Source organism: Peromyscus leucopus, chromosome 1 (genome assembly GCF_004664715.2).
Source record: "Peromyscus leucopus breed LL Stock chromosome 1, UCI_PerLeu_2.1, whole genome shotgun sequence".
In the NCBI taxonomy this organism is placed as follows: domain Eukaryota; kingdom Metazoa; phylum Chordata; class Mammalia; order Rodentia; family Cricetidae; genus Peromyscus; species Peromyscus leucopus.
Window position 1 is genome coordinate 93,775,182 of NC_051063.1, and position 20,474 is coordinate 93,795,655.

A 20,474-nucleotide genomic window follows, 5' to 3' on the forward strand; every position below is an offset into this window, starting at 1 on the left:
ACAAATATTTAAAGACTAGTTTGCAGAAGTGGCATCAAATTATTGGCCTGCCTGGAGTGCCCACATGTCCTCATCCAGCTCCAGGATCCAGCGAAGCCAAGGGCTCTCCAGCCAGCCTCACTAATTAGCAGGAGTTAAGGTTTTCGCTGTGTCCACAAATGGTATGGATTGTGGTATTTCTGCTTAGCTGATCAGAAAATTGTAACACTCTGGTTTCAGTGTTTTCAGCAGCTTATAGCTGAGTATTCATTAATTATGCAAAACAGGCTTCTGGGGACCTATTATATTGCGTTAATTAATATTGAGTGCCGCTGGCCAATTAGCAGCCTTCTTGCTTATTGTGGAAGGTTGCTATGGGATCAGCCAAGCAGGGCTGGCTCCCCACATGTCTCCTGTCTTGGACTCCATCTCCCCTCCATGATAGTAGCCAGGCACAATTTGATGAGCGAAGCCAAAGGCCTGGGCTTCCTTTCCTCCCTGAGTGAAGCCCAAAGCCTGGGCTTCCTTTCCTCCCTGAGCGCGTTGCATCCTGGCCATTCATTGTCCCTGTAGGCACAGCCCCTCCAACTGGGGAGAGGAGAGTTGCTCATTAAAATGCAGAATCCCCAGCTTTAGTCCCTACCTCAGAGAGAAAATTTGCATGTTCACAAAGTCCCTGTGCCTCCAAAGCATATTAAAATTAAGAATCATTGGTGTGCTGCTAGGCACACCCAGGACCCTGTACCTCATCCCTATCCTTATCCCTATCTAGCAGCCTCCTGATCATTGACTCCTAGACTCTTACGCTCTCCTCCACCTCTGTAATCTTCCTTCTTTGCTCTCTGTTGTAAAAATTCCAGCATGTGACCCTTGCTCATTTCTAAGGGAGACCTCTGCAGCATTGGCCATGCCAGAAGCCCACATCTATCAGTGTCTTTCTTCATCAGTATCTACTCTGCTGCCCACGTAGACCACTTTACAAATGCCGAGGTTTCGGGGCTACTGAGAAACCCTCTACCTATCCCTTGCAGTCATCTTACAAATGGTCTCTTGTCAGAATTACCTCTTCTGGTGGCCTCTCCTCTCCTCTTACCCCACAGAGAATCCAAACCAACTGGACATCACTGCTTCTTTGTCCTCTTAGAACGTACTTATGTCTTTAACCTCCCTCTTCCCCTAAATCTGAGGACCCCAAGCCAGGCTTCTGACAACTCCCCAGCCACACCTGTTTCATCTGACCACATTCCTGGCACCCATTAAGTTTGTCAGATCTTACCAGCCAGTCAGAAGTCCCCAGAACACAGCATGCTCTTTCCTGTCCCCCTGGACTGGTAAATCCCATTTCTTCTGCCTGAGGAGGTGTCTCTCACACTCCTTCTCTGGTTAGCTGCTAGCCATCCTGTGAAAGTGATTTCCAATTGAATCTCTTCTTTTTCTTAACTGTACTTCCACTGTGACTGAAGCATCTTTTCTATGTGCTGCTGGCGATATTTTAAATAATTATCTGTGCTCCCCATGTGTGCATCAAGTATTTTCCTGGCTTCACCTCCTTTCATCCTTAATTAACCTTTCAAGAACTATTACTATTTATCCTTATTTATAGGAAAAACAACTGAAGTTCAGGGTGGTCAAGTAACGTGGTCAAGGTCATGTTGATTACAGGAATCAAGTTGAGATCTGTGACTTGAAACTCCAGCATTCCAACTATGATGGTACAGTCTCCATGCCCATGGCACACTGTGCTTACAAGGCTCTATCTCCAGTGCCCTTAGCCTTGGATCATGTGTTTGTCTCTACCTGTCCCTCCTAGTAAAAGTGACTAATGTAGTCCCTGAATCCAGGGCTTTTTGCCTCTTATTAGTGTAGCCCTTGTGCATGGCCCAGGGCTCTGTGTGTTAACTGAGAAGTGGATGACATGAGTGTCTTAGCTCAGTTCAGCTGCCATAACAAACTAACACAGAGTGTTGGGCTTCAACAGAAGACATTGGCTTTGAGGAGGCAGGTAACTCCAAGATACGGGTTCCAGTGGGGTTTGGTATCTGTGTTTTCTCTTCCCAGCCAGCAGGTGCTCTTTGCCATGTCTTCAAAGAGCAGGAACACCTGATTCTCCTCTTCCTTTTAGAGGGCATTAGTTCTACTGCTTCAAACAGCATTCTTACACTCTTAATTAATCTTACCCACCTCAGTATACTGAGGTTTAAGGGTTAGATGTGTAGAATGGGAAATTGAACCCAGGACCTTGGGAGTGCTAGGTAAGAGCTCTACTACTAAGCCACATGCCCAGCTCTAAGGACTTGAGGTTAATGTGTATGCAGAGACAACAAGATTAGGTTCATAGTAATGACGCAGGCTACCCCACTGTCTCGGTGACTATGTGGAGTAAACTCTGGCAGCAGTGGAGACAGAGCAGCTTAGATTTCCAAAGATGCTGGAAAGACCTATCATGGTCCAGGAAAGTGTCACAGAGGAGGGATCTTAAAGGACACACACACCATACATTGATTGGAAGGATGGCAAAGAATATTTCTGTCTGGAGGACAAAATCATGGAAGTAGGGTTGTATGCTGTGGTCAGATTCAGAAAGCTTGGGTGATAAGGGACTGGGGAAAGAGGCTTGGCCATCAGGCAGGACCTGGCCCTGCTGAGCCCTGAAGGCTCTGCTCAGGTCAGGTGATGTATCAGAGACCGCACAGCTTCTCATCTCTCTTGACTTCACTGGTGGAGTCTGAGGGAGACTCAAGGTTGAAAAGCACTGAGCTCATGGGGAAGAGGCTAGTGATGGATTAGTGATGTCTGCTGTGACACCGAGTGGAGGGTGACAAGCGGCAATAAGAATGCTGTGGATCTGCATCTCTGCCAGAGCGCCTGCTCTCCTGGTGTAGGTACATGTAGGAGGACTCAGATGCACACAGATCTACAAAAATACCCCCACGGTCACCGAGAGTGTCCCCATACCTTCTCCTCCTGCTCTAATTTTTCCTTCCTGCTGTCCAAGCAGCAGGTACACATTATAAAAAGCTGCCATCTCCCAACCAGGGCACTGCTATCTCCCAATGTGCCCAGAATATTCCACAGCCAGAACAGAGTGGGATCCACCTAGAGCTGGACAGAGCAAAGCATCCAACTCTGTATTCATCTCTCCCCCAAGACTCCACCCCAGCTTGTCAAAGTGTCCCCACTTCTGACTTCACCTTCTGAGCTCAGCACTCAGACACTCTCAAGGCCAGGCAGTAACAACAGTCCTAGTTTTTGTCCTGGTCTGTTTCCTCCTGTAGCCTCTGATGGCAGCTGCTAGAAAACCAAGTCTCCTTACATATTAATGGAGAAAAGCAGGTCCTGGCAAGACAATGGGTGTTGACCATACTGTGAACCCCGATCTTCCATCAGAGCACTTTATTACAGGGAATTAAACTAGGAAATACACGTGACACCACATAAATTCCTCCCCAGATCTACCCACTGGTGACCCTGGGGATTTAATTAAATTTAATAACCCTTCACTGTGCATATTTCCCAGTACTGAGTACTCTGCGCACACTGTCACAGTAACCCTTCACTACACAGCTCCTCAGTGCTGAGTACTCTGCACACGCCGTCCTATTGACCCCTACACCGAGTCCAAGGCTGTGTTGTGTACAGTACATGTGCACTGGGTTGTGATGATGTTTCTTGTATGTTGTCCTTCTTCTCGTCCTTGTCTTCTCTGTTGTCCTTCTTCAGAAAGCAAGATGGAGTCTCTATGGACATGAGATAAACGTTAAAAGGGAATCAGTTTCTGTTGGTTACTTGCGGCGCTCTTACCCTGTGAGGAAACATCACGAAACACAACAGAATCCACTAACAAGAGTTTTATTAAGATAAGATAAAGAACCACTGTGGAAATCAGTATGGCGGTTTCTCAGAAAATTAGGATCGAACTACTCAAGACCTAGCATCCACTCTTGGGCATATACCAAGGAATGCTGATCCATACCATAAAGATACATGCTCAGCTATGTTCATAGCAGCACTATTTGTAATAGCCAGAACCTGGAAACAACCTAGATGCCCATCAACGGAAGAATGGATGAAAAAAAAATGTGGTACATATACACAATGGAGATACTCAGCAGAGAAAAACAATGAAAGCATGAAATTTGCAGGCAAATGGATGGAACTAGAAAAAATATCCTGAGTGAGGTAACCAAACCAGAAAGACAGTCATGGTATGTATCACTCATAAGTGGATTCTAGATATAAAATAAAGAACAATCAAACCACAACCATAGAACATGGAGCTATATATATGCATGGAGTCCTAGGACGACTGTGGCTTATAATAAATTTCGGTTTCACTCAATTATGGGAAAAAATAGCAAATGAATGGAAACACATGAACTATGAACCAAAGGCTGAGGGCCCCAGCTGGATCAGGCCTTGAATAGTGAGACAGTTGATTGGCTTGATCAGTTTGGAGGCAACTAGGCAGTGGACAAGTCTGTGCTCATTGCATGAGTTGGCTGTTTGAACCTGGAGCTTATGCAGGGACACTTGGCTCAGTCTGGGAGAAGGACTGGACCTGCCTGGACTGAGTCTACCAGGTTGATCGCAGTCCTGGGGGCGGAGGGGGGGATTTGCCTGGAGGAGGTGGGATGGGGGGTGGGCTGGGAGTAAGGGGGGGGGGGAGGGGGAGGATAGGGGAGGGAGGGGGAGAATAGGGGAACCCGTGGCTAATATGTAGAACTGAATGTATTGTAAAATAAAATAAAATATAATTAAAAAAATAAATAAATAAAAGATAAGATAAAGAGACAGAGGTGCACAGGCCTGTGGAAAGACATGTGAGTGAAGATGAGGCTGGGAATCATGGCGCCGGCTTATAAAGGCTGGGCCGCGCCTGTGCACACAGGCCCATTGGCTATTCCACGCATGTATGTAGATCACATGGTTGTGCTGCGCACTTTATGCAACCATGCAAAGCCACAGGGTCCTGGTCATGCAAAATGTTTTGACCCGGAAATGACTAGGTGGAAGTGACTAGGTCCCACAGGACATACGCGACCATGCCCAACCGTGGGGGCAAGTTGTGACTCCATATCAGTTTCTTCCTCCACTTCTAAATGCCACACTAGAAACATATCAGTAATTACGAAGGGTGAGAAGTCCTCCTCTGACAGTGGTGACTGGCACTTTCCATGTTTCCTTACCTGTGCGTGTTCAAGCTTCTGTACAATCCTGTGAGACAGATGTTGCTGAAGACCAGAGAACTGGTGCCGAGAAGGGTTAAATAACTAGCCCAAGGCCAAAGTAACAGATGCAGACAGTCAGACTTGGGTCCACCAGGAGACACTGACCTCCCTCTCCAAGAAGGCAAGGTAACAATTAGGTCACATCTAGGTGGCAAAGCATCTCTAAGTTCCATACTCTTCCTGGACCAATTTTGGTGGGGTTTTTTTGTTTTGTTTTTCTTCTCTCTCTCTCTCTCTCTCTCTCTCTCTCTCTCTCTCTCTCTCTCTCTCTCTCTCTCTCTCTCTCTCTCTTCTTTTTGACCAGTAAAATTATCCCGTTCATAGCTCATGCTCTGTACACAGGTAGGGAGTGTTGCCACGCTGAGCTGAGTGCTTTTCAGCTGCATTGGACATATCACAGAGCACCAGCTGGTCATAAATACTGTAGAAAATGAATAGCAACCAAACTGCCTGGACACAGAGCAGAAATGAAAGAATTCAAGGCACTGGTGGGAAACCCATTCTGGTGGGTTTCCCACAGTTGTGAAAGTAAGCCAAGAAGCCCCTCCCCGAAAGCTGAAATCACAGCCAAAGCAAAGAAAGGTTCAGTATCCTTGTCAGAGCTCATTAAGGTGACCATCTTAGGTAGCAGATGGTAGCTCCATGGAATGTCCACTGTTAATTGGAAGACTTATCTGTTGCTTGCTTGTTCATGCACATACACCACACCACCACCACCCCTGTCTCTCTCTCATACACACACACACACACACACACACACACACACACACACACACACACTCAAAGCAGAAAGAATCCAGTTGGCCTCTGGATTTGCACAGCATGTCTCCTAGGTTGTTGGTGATGAGCTAGGTCATTAGGCTTGCAGTTAACACAAGGTCCCATTTGATAACCATCTCGGGAATTCGGGATTAAGTAAAGTCAGCTGTATCTCACCAAACTCTTTAGGGCCTGGAATGTATTCATATAGCAATGAGTCTCCAGAGGATAACAGAACAAAATCACCAAATTCCCTTCCCTGTGGTGCCACATGGGACACACAGGTGCTATTGTCTGCAGCATGAGCTCCAATCTTTCTCTCTCCTCAATATTCTAGCTGCTGAGGCCTCTCCCAGCATACTCCATTCAGCTCAAGTCGGCAGCAACCTGATCGGTAAAGGAGAACATCAATGTTCTCCAGGAGCCTTGAGAAAGCTTCATGAATAGCTAAGTAGCACTGGACTCCCAGGGGCCACTCTGGCTCACAATCCTCTCTATCCATAGTTTGGCTCCATCCACATAGTTGGACCCCTTTTGTCCAAGTTCCCTATCAAGCACTTGATTTCTGTGCTAGACCCGAGCCCAACTCTATCAGGCAGACTCCTGGCCTGTGTCCCTTTCTTGGCACCTTCTCTCCAGGGATAGTGTTCTAGCCCCAGATCCTTGGTCCCTTCCTGGAACCTCCTGCAGCTGCAATGCTCACTGGGATTGCTGCTATCTTCTCCCATAAGTGGTGAGACGTGCTGGGGCTTCCCTTGATGTTATACTGGTGGAGTGGTATGGAAGCCACTCTGATGGCTTGGCTTTGGGACAACAAACAAGACAGCACATGCAGTCAATAGTTTTGAATTTCATGGACCATTACGACTTCAAAAATACTCTTTGGGAGAATTGATAATGTTGGTGACTGAGTAAGAGGCAATAAAAAATTAACAATGATATGTTATTGCCATCACTTCATGCAAAATGATACATCTTTTTTCTTTTCCTGAGATGGGCCTCATTGTAGCCCAGGCTGGCCTTGAACTCACTGTATAGTTGAGGATGGCCTTGAGTTTCTGAACTTGCTGCCTTTGCTTCCCAGGTGATAAGACCACAGGCACACAACACCATATCTAAATTCATGTAGTGTTGGGAATCCAACCCAGGGCTTCATGTGTTCTAGGCAAGCACTACCAACTGAGCTGTACCTCAAGCCCAAGATATTGCAACTTGATACAAAAAAGGGGGTAGGGAGCGATCTTAGCATTTGGAAAAAAAAAAGTGAGCACTATGAGAAAAAGTGTGCACTTTCCCTATTTCATCAGGATCCGGTGGAAACTGCTCATGGGCTATTGCTAATCCAGGGCCTGGATTATAGGAACCACTACTCTTGGAGGGTGACTAAGGTCTCCCTGATGTTCTGTGCCTCTACTCAACTTCTCTCCATCTGGCAGCCAAACATCTGACAGCCCAGATGCTTGGATGTTGCCTCCTTCAGGGAAACAAACCCATCTCCCTAAGCTTTGCACACCTCAGTCTTGGTTCTTCCCTTAGCCTCCCTTGGAATGTGTGAGGCTTGTGTCAGAGCCTCCCTCCCTCCACCCGGGTTGTTGAGGGAAAGAACCCCAAAGAGAAAGGGACGATGTGCGCATGGCAGAGGTCTTCCCTAGCTTCCTAATTCCCAGACTTGTTCCAATGCAGAGGAACCAGAAGATACCTGCAAAAGCAAGGTGTCAGACACCCATAGGAGGTGGGACCCCTGAACAGAGGGAGCCCCAGAACCTTGTGGGACATGAGCAAACCCATATACATAACCAGGACTGTCAAAGTATACTGCCCACCACTGCCATAGCCAGCTTCCAGTGGCTATTTAGGGTGGAGAGTGGACATGCCTGAGAAGCCCCAGCTGTCCTGTGTCTTCTCCAAGGATTGGAAGCAAACCAACTGTCCTCTGGGACCATCTATCCCAGGACACAGCTGTCTGTGAATTCCGAGTTCATGGCTCTTGATGGACATGTCAGACAGAGTGGAGTAGCTCCAGTCATAGCAAAACTAGATCTGTATCTCTCATCCATTAATTCAAAATTGAGCAGAGACCTTAATATAAGATCTGAAACTTTGAAACTTGTAGGCAGAGTTTTCCTGTCCTGACCACCTGTTCCAAAATAACTAGCAGCCACTTCCTAAATAACTGACTCAGAGACAATATAAATTATAAATTCTTGGCCAATAGCCCAAGCTTATTAATAACTAGCTCTTACATTTTAAGTTAACCCATATTTTTTATTTATGCTCTGCCACATGGTGGTACCTTTATTAGCATGTCACATTCATCTCCTGCTCCCTCTGCATCTCCCTCTGCGTGTGGGAGGCCCAAAACAGCTTGACCACATGCTTAGGGCCCAGTCACAGCTGCCATGGAAGGCTTACCTGTAGGTAGTACCTGGTCCCCAAGAAGAGCCATAAGCTGACACCCAGGAGGGGCCAACATCTAAGAGGAAATGCCTGACATTCCAAACATTCCCAGCAAACACCTATACCTCTAGACAAATGTCAGCCAATCAGGGTACTGAACCCAACCCTGAAAATCCCCTCACCCCAACCTCTGCTATGATAAAAATCCTACCCCACCCGGGCTCAGGGCTCTCTGCTCTCCAATCATGCAGAAGGTCCAAGCTCAAGTTTAAATAAAGGCTCTTTGAATTTGCATACAGTCAGTCTCCATGGTGGTCTTTTGAGGGGTCCCCATGATCTAGACAGCTGGCAACTTCAGACTCCTCTCTTCTTCTTCCCATCATTCTTAGTTTGGCTCTCCTACCTAACTTTATCCTGTTCGGCTATTGGTCAGTCAGCTTTTTTATTAACCCATTCACAGACATATATTCACACAGCATAAAGAAATATTCCACAGTACAAACTACTAGGGAAAAACATGTGAAGACAGGGGCAAAGGCAAGAGTTTTCTGAACAGGATTCAACAGCACAGAAAACAATCTCAAATATGGGAAAGTGGGGTTACACAAAACTAAGAAGCTTCTGCACAGCAAAGAAAACAATCAGTGGTGTGAAGAGGTAATCTACATAATGGGAAAAGAAATCTTTGCCCACTACATCTCAGACAGAGGGTTAATACCCATAATAGAGTTGCAAACTGTAAACAACAGAAAAACATCATCCAATCCAGAAAATGGGTAATGAACTGAACAGACAGTTCTCAAAAGTAGAAATAAGAATGGCATAAATACTTGAAAACTGCTCCACATCCTTAGTCATCAGAAGAATACAAATTAAAACTGCTTTGAGATTCCATCTCTCCCCAGCCAGAATGGCTCTCATGGAAAAATCACACGAACAAAGGCAGATGAGGATCCAGGGAAAGAGACACCTTTGTTCTCGGCTGGTGAGAATGCAAACTGGAGCAGCCATTATGGAAGTCAGTGTTCAGATTTCCCAAAAAGCTAAAAATAAAGCTACTACATGTCCCAGCTATACTTCTCCTGGGGACAGAGCTGAAGGACTCTAGGTCAACATGCCACAGAAATGCTTGCACATCTGTGTTGAACTGTTTATAATAGTCAAGAAATCAAACCACCTAGATGTCCATCAACAAATGAGTGCTGAAGAAAATGTAGTCCCTATAAACAACAGAATTTTATACAGCCATAAAGAAAAATGGAATCATGACATTTGTAGGTGAAATGAATGTAACTAGAGATCATTACTGCTAATGGAATAAGCTAGATTCTAAAAGACAAATGCTGCATGTTTTCTGTCATGTATAGAACCCAAATTTAAAATAATGTGTGCACACAGGCTGTGTGTGTGTGTGTGTGTGTGTGTGTGTGTGTGTGTGTGTGTGTATTTGTCATGAAAGGGGACTCATAAGAGAAGGAAGAGATGTTATGGGAGGTGGAAACAGAGTACAGGAATACATGTACTAGGAAGATAGAAATGGAGGACATTCTGGGGGAAGAAAGGAAGCAATCTGGAGGTGGGGAGCATGGGGAAGATATGGCAGAGGAAGAGAAAATGTGTTGTACTCTGTTTTTTGTACATATGAAGACATCATGATGAAACCCATTTTTTTTTTTTTTTTTTTTTTTTTTTTTTTTTTTTTTTAATTTTTTTGTACTTTTTTCTTTTAATTTATAAGATTCTTATCTATTTTGATGAAACCCATTTTTTATATGCTAACCTAGTAATTTTTTAGAAGAAAACTTGGTCCTATCCCCAGATGCTGTCTAGAATCAGGGCAGCTCAGCACCTGCATAGCAAGGGGCAGGGACTGGGTAGAGTTGGCCACCTGTATGAGTCTCTATCTTAGTTACTGTTCTGTTGCTGTGAAGACACCATGACTATATATATATATATATATATACATTTAACTTGGGCCTTGCTTATGGTTTCAGAATGTTGGCTGTGGACATCATAGCAGCTAGGCAGGCATAGTGATAGATCACATCTGATCTGCAAGTTGCAGGTCAAGAGAGAGACACTGAGTCTGGCATGGGCTTAAAGCTCCAAGCCAACCCCCAGTGACACACCTTCTCCAAAAAGACCACACCTCCCAATCCTTCCCAAACAGTTTCACTAACTTGGGATAAGTACTTACTATGAGCCTATGGGGGTCTCATCCAAACCACCATAGGCTCCAAGCATTAGTGACTTCATTTATCTCTGTGTGTTGAAGGTTAATTCATTTGACCTTAAAGGTTCTCAGTGACTTTCCACTTTTTTTTTAATATTTAAAAAGAATTCTTACTTTCCAATACAGTTGAGATCATTTGAGCCTGACCTCTTGAAGGCTACTCAGATCTACTGACATCCAGCCATGCTGCCTTTCCATCCCTCCACAGGAACTTGTGTTCAGTCAGGCCTCTCTGTACCCATTGCCTATACCTCCTGTATCTCTTCAGCCTGTACTCATCCTTCAGAGCTCGCCAAGGAGATCCCTTCCTTAGGGAGCTCTCCCATGATGCCTTAGTCTGCAGCTAGGCTGTCCAGTGGGGCAATCATCAAACACACAGCCATTGAGTGCCGGAAACAGGTGAATCTGAACTGGGAAGTACTGGGAGCAGGAAATACAAGCTAGATTTCTGAAAGCTTGATTAGACTATACAAGTACAAAATACATCACTGAAAATTTTAATGTCAGTTATGTGTTTAAAATGATAATATTTTAGGTATGTTGACTCAAATATATAATTTCTCCTTTCTTTTTACTTTTCTTCCTGTTCTACCAAAAATTTAATTAAAAAAAAAAACTGTATGTATCTGTATCTGTGTGTGACTATGCACACATGTGTGTGAGTGGCTACAGAGGCCAAAAGAGGCACCAGCTTCCCCAGAGCTGAAGTCATGGGTGTTTCTGAACTGCTGAGTGTGGATGCTGACACATGAACTCAGGTCCTCTGCAGGATCAGCAAACACTCTTAACCACTGAGCCATCTCTGCAGTCCCAGAAGTTTTCAAATGATGCATATAGCTTATATTCTGGCTTACAATACACTTCTGTGGCATATACTGGTCTAGAACAGGTCACCCCAGTCGTCACTATGATGGAGCCTTGCATTCTTTCTCCCTTTTTATGCTTTATAATTCAGCATCCCCACTAAGCATAGATTCCAGAGGACACAGGGCATGTTAGTTTTGCTTCCTCCTGCACCCTGCTGTTGCTCACATAGCCCATGACATATAATAGCAGCATAATAAATATATGTCACATATGACAAAATGTCTAACATGTGTCAAACATGTGAAAGAGTTGCTGGAGCAACTAAGTGAGGGAATACACAGAACCTAGCATAGTACCTGGCACATAGTAGGTGCTCAGCAAAGAAGTTTCTCCTCCTTCATTGTCTCCAAATGGAAGGTAGTAGTAAGCTTTAGCAATGGCCACATAAACAGAAACATACTGCATTTGTTCAGTCACTAGCAGATGGTATTTTTGAAGTACACTTTGCATCATGCACACACACACACACACACACACACACACACACACATACAGATGAACACACGAACTATGTGTGCCATTGAACTCTACAATCTGCTCTTGTAATACATGCAAGCGAGGAGCTGGAGTGAACTGACTGCATTTCCATAATGTAGATCCAGTCCAGAAACCTGTGATCCTCAAGTACAAAAGCAACTGTGTCACATCATAAGAACGGTTTCTATGCCACTGTCTCCGTGAGTGAAACTTGGGACATGTGAACACTTGTTCCTAATTAACGACAACAAAAAAATCTGTCTCATTTATTCTTACCAATAAATCCAAACCCCAGTTCCTAAGGTGCTGCCTGTCATGTTTCATTTGAGAAGGCCATCACTACATCTCCATGGTACCCAGGACGCACTCTGGGTCTCTGTATTGCATACAAGATGGCAGCTCCCCTCCATCACGCATTAATGAGGCAGCAAGTCAAACAACAGGCTGTGTAAAGACATGGTAACAACCTCGTACCTGTCAGACCATGGACCAGTGGAGAGGAAAGCCAGAGCATCTCCACTAGGAGCTGTGCTTGGGAGAGTCTGAATCTGGAACTGCCAATCAGTGACTCCTGAACAGACTTCTCCATAGGCCCTAGCTGCAGGATCTGGGATTGGAAACCAGATGGGGTCCTGTCTCTTCCCCCTTCCACCTGCTCCCTAAAGCCAATTCAGAAGCAGTAGTCTTTGGCTCTTAGAGTTATGAGAGCCAAAGCCCTCACAAAGCCTCCAGCGTACAACAGGCCTGCAGATGGCGCCCATTCTCTGTCCCCTCTTTATGCGGTTAAACTCGGAAGCACGTGGAACTCGGGGCTCACAGGCCTTTCTGTTTCCTCCTTTCTTTCTCACCCATAGTCACACTTCACTCATGGCAAGATTCAGCCTGGCACAGTAAGGTTGTAACCAATAGGCTTTCTGGGTTCTTTTTTTTTTTTTTTTAATTATTACTATTTCTTTTACAGGTGTGGGTGTTTTGCCTGCATGGATGTCTGTACACCATATGTGTGCAGTGCCCCTGGAGGACAGAAAAGAGCATCAGATCCCCTGGAACTGGAGTTACCCACAGTTGTGAGCTGCAGTATGGGTTCTGGAGATGGAACCTAGATCCTCTGGAAGAGCAGCCAGTGCTCTTAACCACTAGACTATCTCTCCAGCCCTGTCTGGATTTTTGTATGGTTTTGGTTTTGTTATTTGTCTGTCTTGCTAAGTCTTGATGGAAATGTGAATAGGCAAAAGACTATTTATCTTAAATGCTGTCAAATTCCAGTTCCTCCAGTGCTAAGAGCTACAGGGACACTAACAGACCTAGATGCTTATGGTTTAGTGTAGCCCAGCTAGCTCAGTGGGTAGCACATGAGACTCTTAATCTCAGGGTTATGGTCCGTACCCTACATTGGGTGCCAGTTGTAGACTGAAGTTTCTCAGTCCTGCTGGGCAGCAGCCAGTTTTACAGAATAATCATTCAAACTGTTTGGTCTATGGCTCAGGTTTATTGCTAGCTAGCTCTGACATCTTAAATTAACCCATTTCTATTAATCTATATTTTGCCACATGGCCGTGGTGTGACTGGTCTGCTGGCATCTTGTTCTTTGGGCTGCTGGATAGCATCTCCTGACTCTGCCCTTCCTCTTCCCAGAATCCTCCTAGTCTGGTCGCCCCGCCCATACTTCCTGCCTGGCTACTGGCCAACCAGCGTTTTATTACGCCAATTCCAGTGACAAATCTTTACAATGTACAAGAGCATTCTCCCACAGCAGCTTAATCCTAAGAACAAGTAGTCCTAAGCTTGAAAGGCCAAATACTTACACCTCTAGGTTCTCAAGTCAGGCCACTGTGATCATCCAGGTTCCCACTCAGGACAGAGCTAGCAGTGGCAGCAGGCAATGGCCCCCGAGCCCCCAGCAGTGACTAGTTCTCACCTGGTGTCCTGGTTCTAGTGACTGGGACTCGGAGTCTTGCAGCTTCAGCCCGTCACAGGCCTCTGCCTTCCACAGTCTTGGCCGTCCACACCCCTCAGTGTTCTTTCACCTCAGGTGCCCCCCTGGAGCTGCTTCTGCTGGTTCCTCCCTGGAGCTCCTTGCCCACCATCTTCCTTCTGCTGCCCCTGCTGCCGCGGCTGCTACCACTAAGGGCTGCTTGCTGCGGCCGCCACCACTGTTCCACTGCAGTGATGTCACTCATTCAGAGAAAAGAAATCAAACACACAAAACCAACATTCTCAACAGCAGTTAGCGGTGGCTAACAGTATTTGCCAATGCTTAATCGTGTTGAGTTCCTATACCAGTATCTTGGGGGAAATCAGGTCCCCCTATTGATAATGGCAGGCGTCTGAAAGTGTAAATGCCTATATGCTTAGGGGGTTTGGCTTTCTGGGGCATACTCTCTTCACTGTAACTGATCATAGGAGGATCATAGTAGCATTCTACTATAGAATCATAATAGGATCACAGAAAGCATTCTGCTTTAGTAGGAAAACAGCCTTAGTTAATATGTAATAAGAGGTATGACAGTTGTCAATAAAACTTTATTTACCAGCTTTACCCTGAGAGGAATGAATACAAATTCAAGTGGCAACTAGAACTTTAGTTATTAAATGAGATAGCTTGGGATGGAGTGGGTGGGGTAGGGTAGCATAAGACAGAGGGGCACAGGATACAATGGGGACATGGAGGAGAGGGAGTGGGGCCTTGGAGGATAGACTAGGACAGAATATTCAGAGTTGACCCCCATAGAGAAATAACCATTGTTTTATTGATATTCTATAACAGATATATTTATCCAAGAAGGCCAATAATGGATAGCTATCAGTCAAAAACTATGCCAGCGTGGATGGGGAAGGAGCCTCTAAGGCCCCACCTCTAGTAGAAGAATCCTGGTGTTTGGTGGCTGCTGAGGGAGGAAGGGTCAATCTCCTCTGCAGACATGGCCACCAGCAGGTCACCCATGCTCCAGGAAATGACCCCATAGTTGTATGAATCCAGGCAGCACTAATTCAACTCAGGGAGTCTTTCATAACAAATTATAAAGGAAACATGAAGTTAAGGGAGAGATGGGGTGGGGGGGGGCACTAGAGGGAGCTGGGAAAGGTAGTGCTAGACAGATGTGATCAAAATACGTTGCATGAAATCTTCAAAGAATAAGTAAAAATATTGTTTACAATTAAAATAACTGTGTAGCTGTGTTTTAGATGGTGACGAGAAAAGTATTCCATCATCTGAGTCAAGAGCAGGCAAGGCTGAGATACGCCAGTGTAGCAGAGGGAATCCTACTCGGGGGCATGGTTTAAAAATCTCCATTCTGCCACCAGTTCCCCTTAGGGATTTCAGAAGCCATTGCTTCTTTCTATACATGTTTCCCTGACGACGGATGAAGAAGAGGTGTGCAGTGTGGAGACTTGGATGTCATCATTTAAATCAGGTGATGAGGAAGATCCCAGCCGTGCTGGGGCAGGTTGGAGAGATGGGCCAGGGCAGAGACTTCCAGGCATTCTGGCTTCATCATGTTTCAGCCCCTCCTTGGCCCCCTCCTTTTTCAGCTAAGAACGATTTGCTTTATTTTACAGTAGTTTGAATCTTCTTGAATAAACCCGCTCCCGTTTGTGGATAACATTGACAGCCAGGAGAGAAAGAACTTTCCCAAGACACTTAGTGCCTGATCCAAATGTGGACACTGGGTTATGTTTATTATATTAATTTTAAACTAAAGCCCCCATCCTCTCCTTCGTAACATAATCCTCATTGGGGAAGTATTTGTTTTGCAGCTCCAAACCCTAAGTTGCAACTCACCCTCAATTTCTGCTTGGGGTCACTTCCTAAAACTTAATAATGAAGCGGTGGCTTCCAGGAACCTGTGCAGATTTGCCAAAAGCTGGCCACGGCAGCTCACATCCCTTCCTTTGTCATGAGTGATTAAGTGTGCAGGCTAGGGGAATCCAACAAAGAGCATATGTTTGAGCTCTGAGATGTCTCTTCCAGCCCTACAGAGCATCTGGGGAGGTGAAGGCTGACAGACGACCGAGTGAGGCAGGTCCACGGCTGGTAGATCTAACAGAGAAAGAGCCAGAGAGGAATGCAGATGTCTATATGGAAGGAAAGGGAGAAGTAAGGACTCTGTCAGCAGAAAAGGGGTATAATCACCCCACGGGGAGCAGAGACTATCACCCAACTTCAGTTTACTGTGGCCATGAAGGGGATTAGGCAAGTTATAACCAAAGGTTCAAAAAAAAAAAAAAAAAGGTGGAAATGTGGATTTACATTAAAAAGGACTGTAAGAGCATTGACTATGTGTGACAAAAATAGTGTCTATAGACCAGACATTTGTGAGGCTTCAAGGTTGGCTGTCAACCTCAAGAAACTTCTCTAGGCATTGACACAGGCTCTGTTCTATCTTGTCTTGTTCAATGCCCTCAACCAGGTTTGAAAGATAAAGAAATCCTAACCATTCCACAGGAAGATTCCAGAACACAGTAGAGAGGCCAGTAGGATCAAACTCAGAATAAATTTCTCAGCCTGAGCCCAGGGTGTCATGTTGAACTGTAGAAGAGAAAATATATAAAAAACATGTGAGGTCCCAAAAAGTGTGAGAGCCCTGTGCTGGCGACTTTTCTCACTGCAATGGTAAGAAGCAATCAGTGCAAAGAAGGGTTTGTTTCAGCTTATGCTTCAAGGGGACATAGGTAACAGAAAGGAGGAGGCGGCGACTCATCACTGTGCATCTGCAGTCAGGAAACAGAGCGCTAACAGAGAGTGGAGCTGGGCTATAAAAGCTCAGAGTCTGTTCCCCATGACCCACTTCCACCAGTAAACCTCCACCCCCTAAACATCCCACAGCCTTCCTAAATGATGCCACTAATTAGAGACCAAGAGTTCAAAGACACAAGGGGGACATTGCACATTCAAACTTCAACAAGTCCATTTACGGTCCACTGCCCAGCCCTCTGCTCCCTTACATGCTGTGCCTACCCAATGGTGAGCCCTCAAGTTCTTCTCTTCCTCAGTTGGCTCTTCTCCTTTTCTGGCATTCTTAAAGCAAGAGAGCACAGTTCAGAGACCCGAGACTCTTCCACTTCTTGAAGGACCACAGGTATTCTCGGATGGTGCCCTCTGCAACCCTCTCTATCCAGGCAAGCTGCAGCCAGAGCCCATGTAAGACATCTCCCGGCCAAACTGAGGCAGCAAACTAAATCTCGTGATTTCAGTAGACTTTGGAGTAGTCAGATACTGTCTGGGGTCACCCCAGACCGATATAACTTCACTGAGTCAGGCCTAGCTCCTACACAGCCCAAACTATAGGCAGAGCACACCCTCACAACTTCAGGTCATATTGTCCAAAGAATTCCTCACCAAGAACCCAGGAACCCTAGCAGGAAGATTAGACCAGATTAGTCAAGCAACAAACAGTAGAGATCAGAGATATCAAAACATCTGTTTCAGAGAGCCAAAGAAATTTAAAGGTGACTATGAATTTGATGGGTGAAGAAATGACTGTTGAATTTCTCTGGTTGTTGTTTTTTTTTTGTTTCTTTTTTTTTTTTTTTTTTTTTTTTTTTTTTGTTTCTTTGTTGTTTGTTTTTGTAGCACTGGAAATTAAGCCTAGGTCTTCATGCATGGTAAGCAAGTGCTCTGTTAACTGAGCCCAATTCCCAGCTGTCTTTTCACTCTTTTTATTTTGAAACAGGGTCTCTCTCTAAGTTACTCAAGCCAGCTTTCTGCTCTTCTCCCTGGAAGGCATTGAACTTGCCACCCTGATATCTCCTGAGTAACTGGGATTAGGCCTTCAACAGGCTTAGCTCCTTCTGTTTTTTTGTTTGTTTGTTTGTTTTTGTTTTTGTTGTTGTTGTTGTTGTTTTAGGGGAGGTTTAAACTAAAGTAGTTTAGGGATGAGATACCATGATGTTGGGGATTTTCTTTGTATTTTATCAAATTTTGAGGGGAGGCCTTGAGATTGAACTCCACTTTGTTCTTGTTGGAGGTGATGGTAGTAGTTTTGTTTGGAGACAGTCTTAATACATAGCCCAGGCTGGCTTGAACTCAGATTCTTTCTGCCTCAGCCTCCTATGTGATGGAATTCCAGATGTGCACCACCACACCTGCCTCTCTGCTTTGTTTCATGTTTGGATATTTTAATGACAGTTTAAAAAATTTTTATGGGTATGAGTTTTGCTTACATGTTTGTATGTATACCATGTGCATGCCTAATACCTGTAGAGGCCAGAAGAGGGCATCAGGTCCCCTGGAACTGTAGTTACAGGTGGTTGTGAGCGGCCATGTAAGTGCTGGGAATCAAACTGAGGTCCTCTGTAAGAGCAGCAGGTGCGCTTAACTGATGAGCCATCTCTCTTGACCTTCATAGTACTTTTTTACTATGAGGCTATAAAGTTGCCCTCCCACCCCTGATATGTACCAACTCAGTTGTTGTAACCCAACCTCTGATCCAGCCTTCTCTCCCTCCTTTTCCTCTACCATGAGGATGGGAAGAGAGTGCCCCCGTGTAATGACCAAGAGCATGGGAAGATTCTCTTTGACAATGACCTTCCTCCATCCCACCCTCAGGCATGTCCTGAAGCTGCTGGTTCTGGCTCTGAGGTAAGGGGCAGCTCAGTCAAGAAGTATCCAAGCCTGCTGATATTACCCACTAGAGACACAAATGATTTTTATCCAGTGAATACGATAACCCCTGAGTTTAGATCTGTGAGGCTGTGGGCCATTAATCCATTTTGCATTTAGCATATCTCCTAGCACCCCTAGCCACCACCACCCCCCAAAACCCTAATTTATGAAATGCGCTTTGCACTGATTTTAACAACTTGCTGGCCTTCTCACTAACTGACAGATATGCTCTGCTGATTTTTCCTGGGGTAGATATGAGGGCACTGGTGATAATCCAGTTCCACCGAAGTCTGGCTTGGTGAATCAAGCCAGCCTGGGTGGAATCTGGCTTGGTACATTGGGTGTAACTTTCAGGCATCTGCTGCACCAAACAGTCCCACCCCTGCATGAGTTGTGAGAGCTGCATTCCCAGATCTCCCGGCCCAATTTGTAGACAGCTCCACTGAAGAGCCTTCCCTGCCCCCCTCAACCCCGCCCCAGAGGTTGTTTACTGTTTCTATGACCTTGGGGAGGGGCCTCCTGAGTCTTTGGCTGTCCTGGAAGCCAAAGCTCTTAGACCAGGCTGGCTTCTGCCTCTGCCTCCTGAGGCTGGGATTGAAGGTGCCCACCGCCACTGCCTGGCTCGTATATTCATTTTCTAGTAGCATGCAAATGATCGCTCTCCACTTTTGGAAAGTAACTCTGTATCATTCCCCTAGGAGTTGCTCCCATACTTTGGCTGTTCCTGGTCTGTTTGACATGGAACTCTGCGGTAGCCCATTTCCTCTTTGGACAGCACTGGTCCTTTTAAGAATGGTCTTTTTATGCAGCTAGAATCTGTCTCTACAGTTTCCTCCTTCTGTTAATTCAGTACAAACAGCAAGGGCTCTGGAATCAGACAAAGCCGGGCCCAGAGCCCAGTCCCACTGTGTTGCCGTTACATGACCCTGGTTGGGAGAGGTGTTTGATCTCCTCTCTGCCCCGTGCTTCCAGATCCTCCCGGGTGAGAATCCAATGGGAAGGGGACATGGGAAGCACTTAGCACAGTGCTCAGTACCCAGTACCCAGTGGATGAGTTTATCTCGACTCCATCGTTTTCTCACTCATTCACTTACTCCATAAAGGCGAAGCTCCGCTGCTGAACGCCAGAGTAGGAACAGCATAACAAACAGCTCCTGCTCTGCCCGTGAATGCGAAATGAGCAAGAGAGAAAGAAACGTTTAAAAAGAAATTCTAATACAGCATGATAAGTACAACAATAGAATCCTGTACATGCAGAGGAGGAAGTGATTCGCTCTGAGGCAGAAGCAGAGGTTGCTGCCAATCCAGGCTTCCCTGGGAAGGCGATGCCCACAGTGTGTTTGGAACAGGAATAAGGGCTTTCCTGGCACTCACGGAGGGAAAGAAATTACAGACTTGAGAAGCAGAATCTCAGGCTAGGGCTTGATGGAACAGCAAAGACAAATAAGAGGTAGAGAGATGGATCCAGAAGGTTCATGGTGAATCATGGCACTAGTGAGCAAAGGAAGTGTGGTTGTTTCTTTAAAAAGGAAAAAAAAATGACTGAGAGCTTCTGAAAGATTTTAGACATGGGGTGATGTCATATGTCATTTTGGAAAGGTCATGGTGACATGATCCATGAGAAATGAAGCAAGACCAAGGCTGTAGGCTGCTGTTGACAGTCCAGTCTAAATAATGAAAGGACGAGAGAGAAGTTCAGAATAGAGAGAGAGGAGAGGAAAATGCTTAGGAAACAAACCCTTGGCAAGATAACCACATGCCCATGACCCTAACTTCCTCCCTCACACCCAGGAGTCTGGTTGATAGAACAGGCCTTGATGCTGGCCTGGAGCTGCGGGTGTGCTAAGGCAGGATCAGCTCATCTGATGATGAGGGCACAGCCTACTCTGTATTTTAAGAGCACTCTGTACTTCTTTCTATAGGACGG

The 20,474-nt window shown here is 45.6% G+C and overlaps 1 long non-coding RNA gene across 1 annotated transcript in view; it reads right to left on the reverse strand.

Annotated features, from left to right (window-relative positions):
* Window positions 1–3,372: 3,372 nt before the first annotated feature.
* LOC119087566 overlaps window positions 3,373–20,474 on the reverse strand; it is a 43,324-nt gene continuing 26,222 nt past the window's right edge. The window contains exon 3 of the long non-coding RNA XR_005091027.1: window positions 3,373–3,716. This is a non-coding gene — a long non-coding RNA (uncharacterized LOC119087566). The remainder of the gene's footprint in view (window positions 3,717–20,474) is intronic.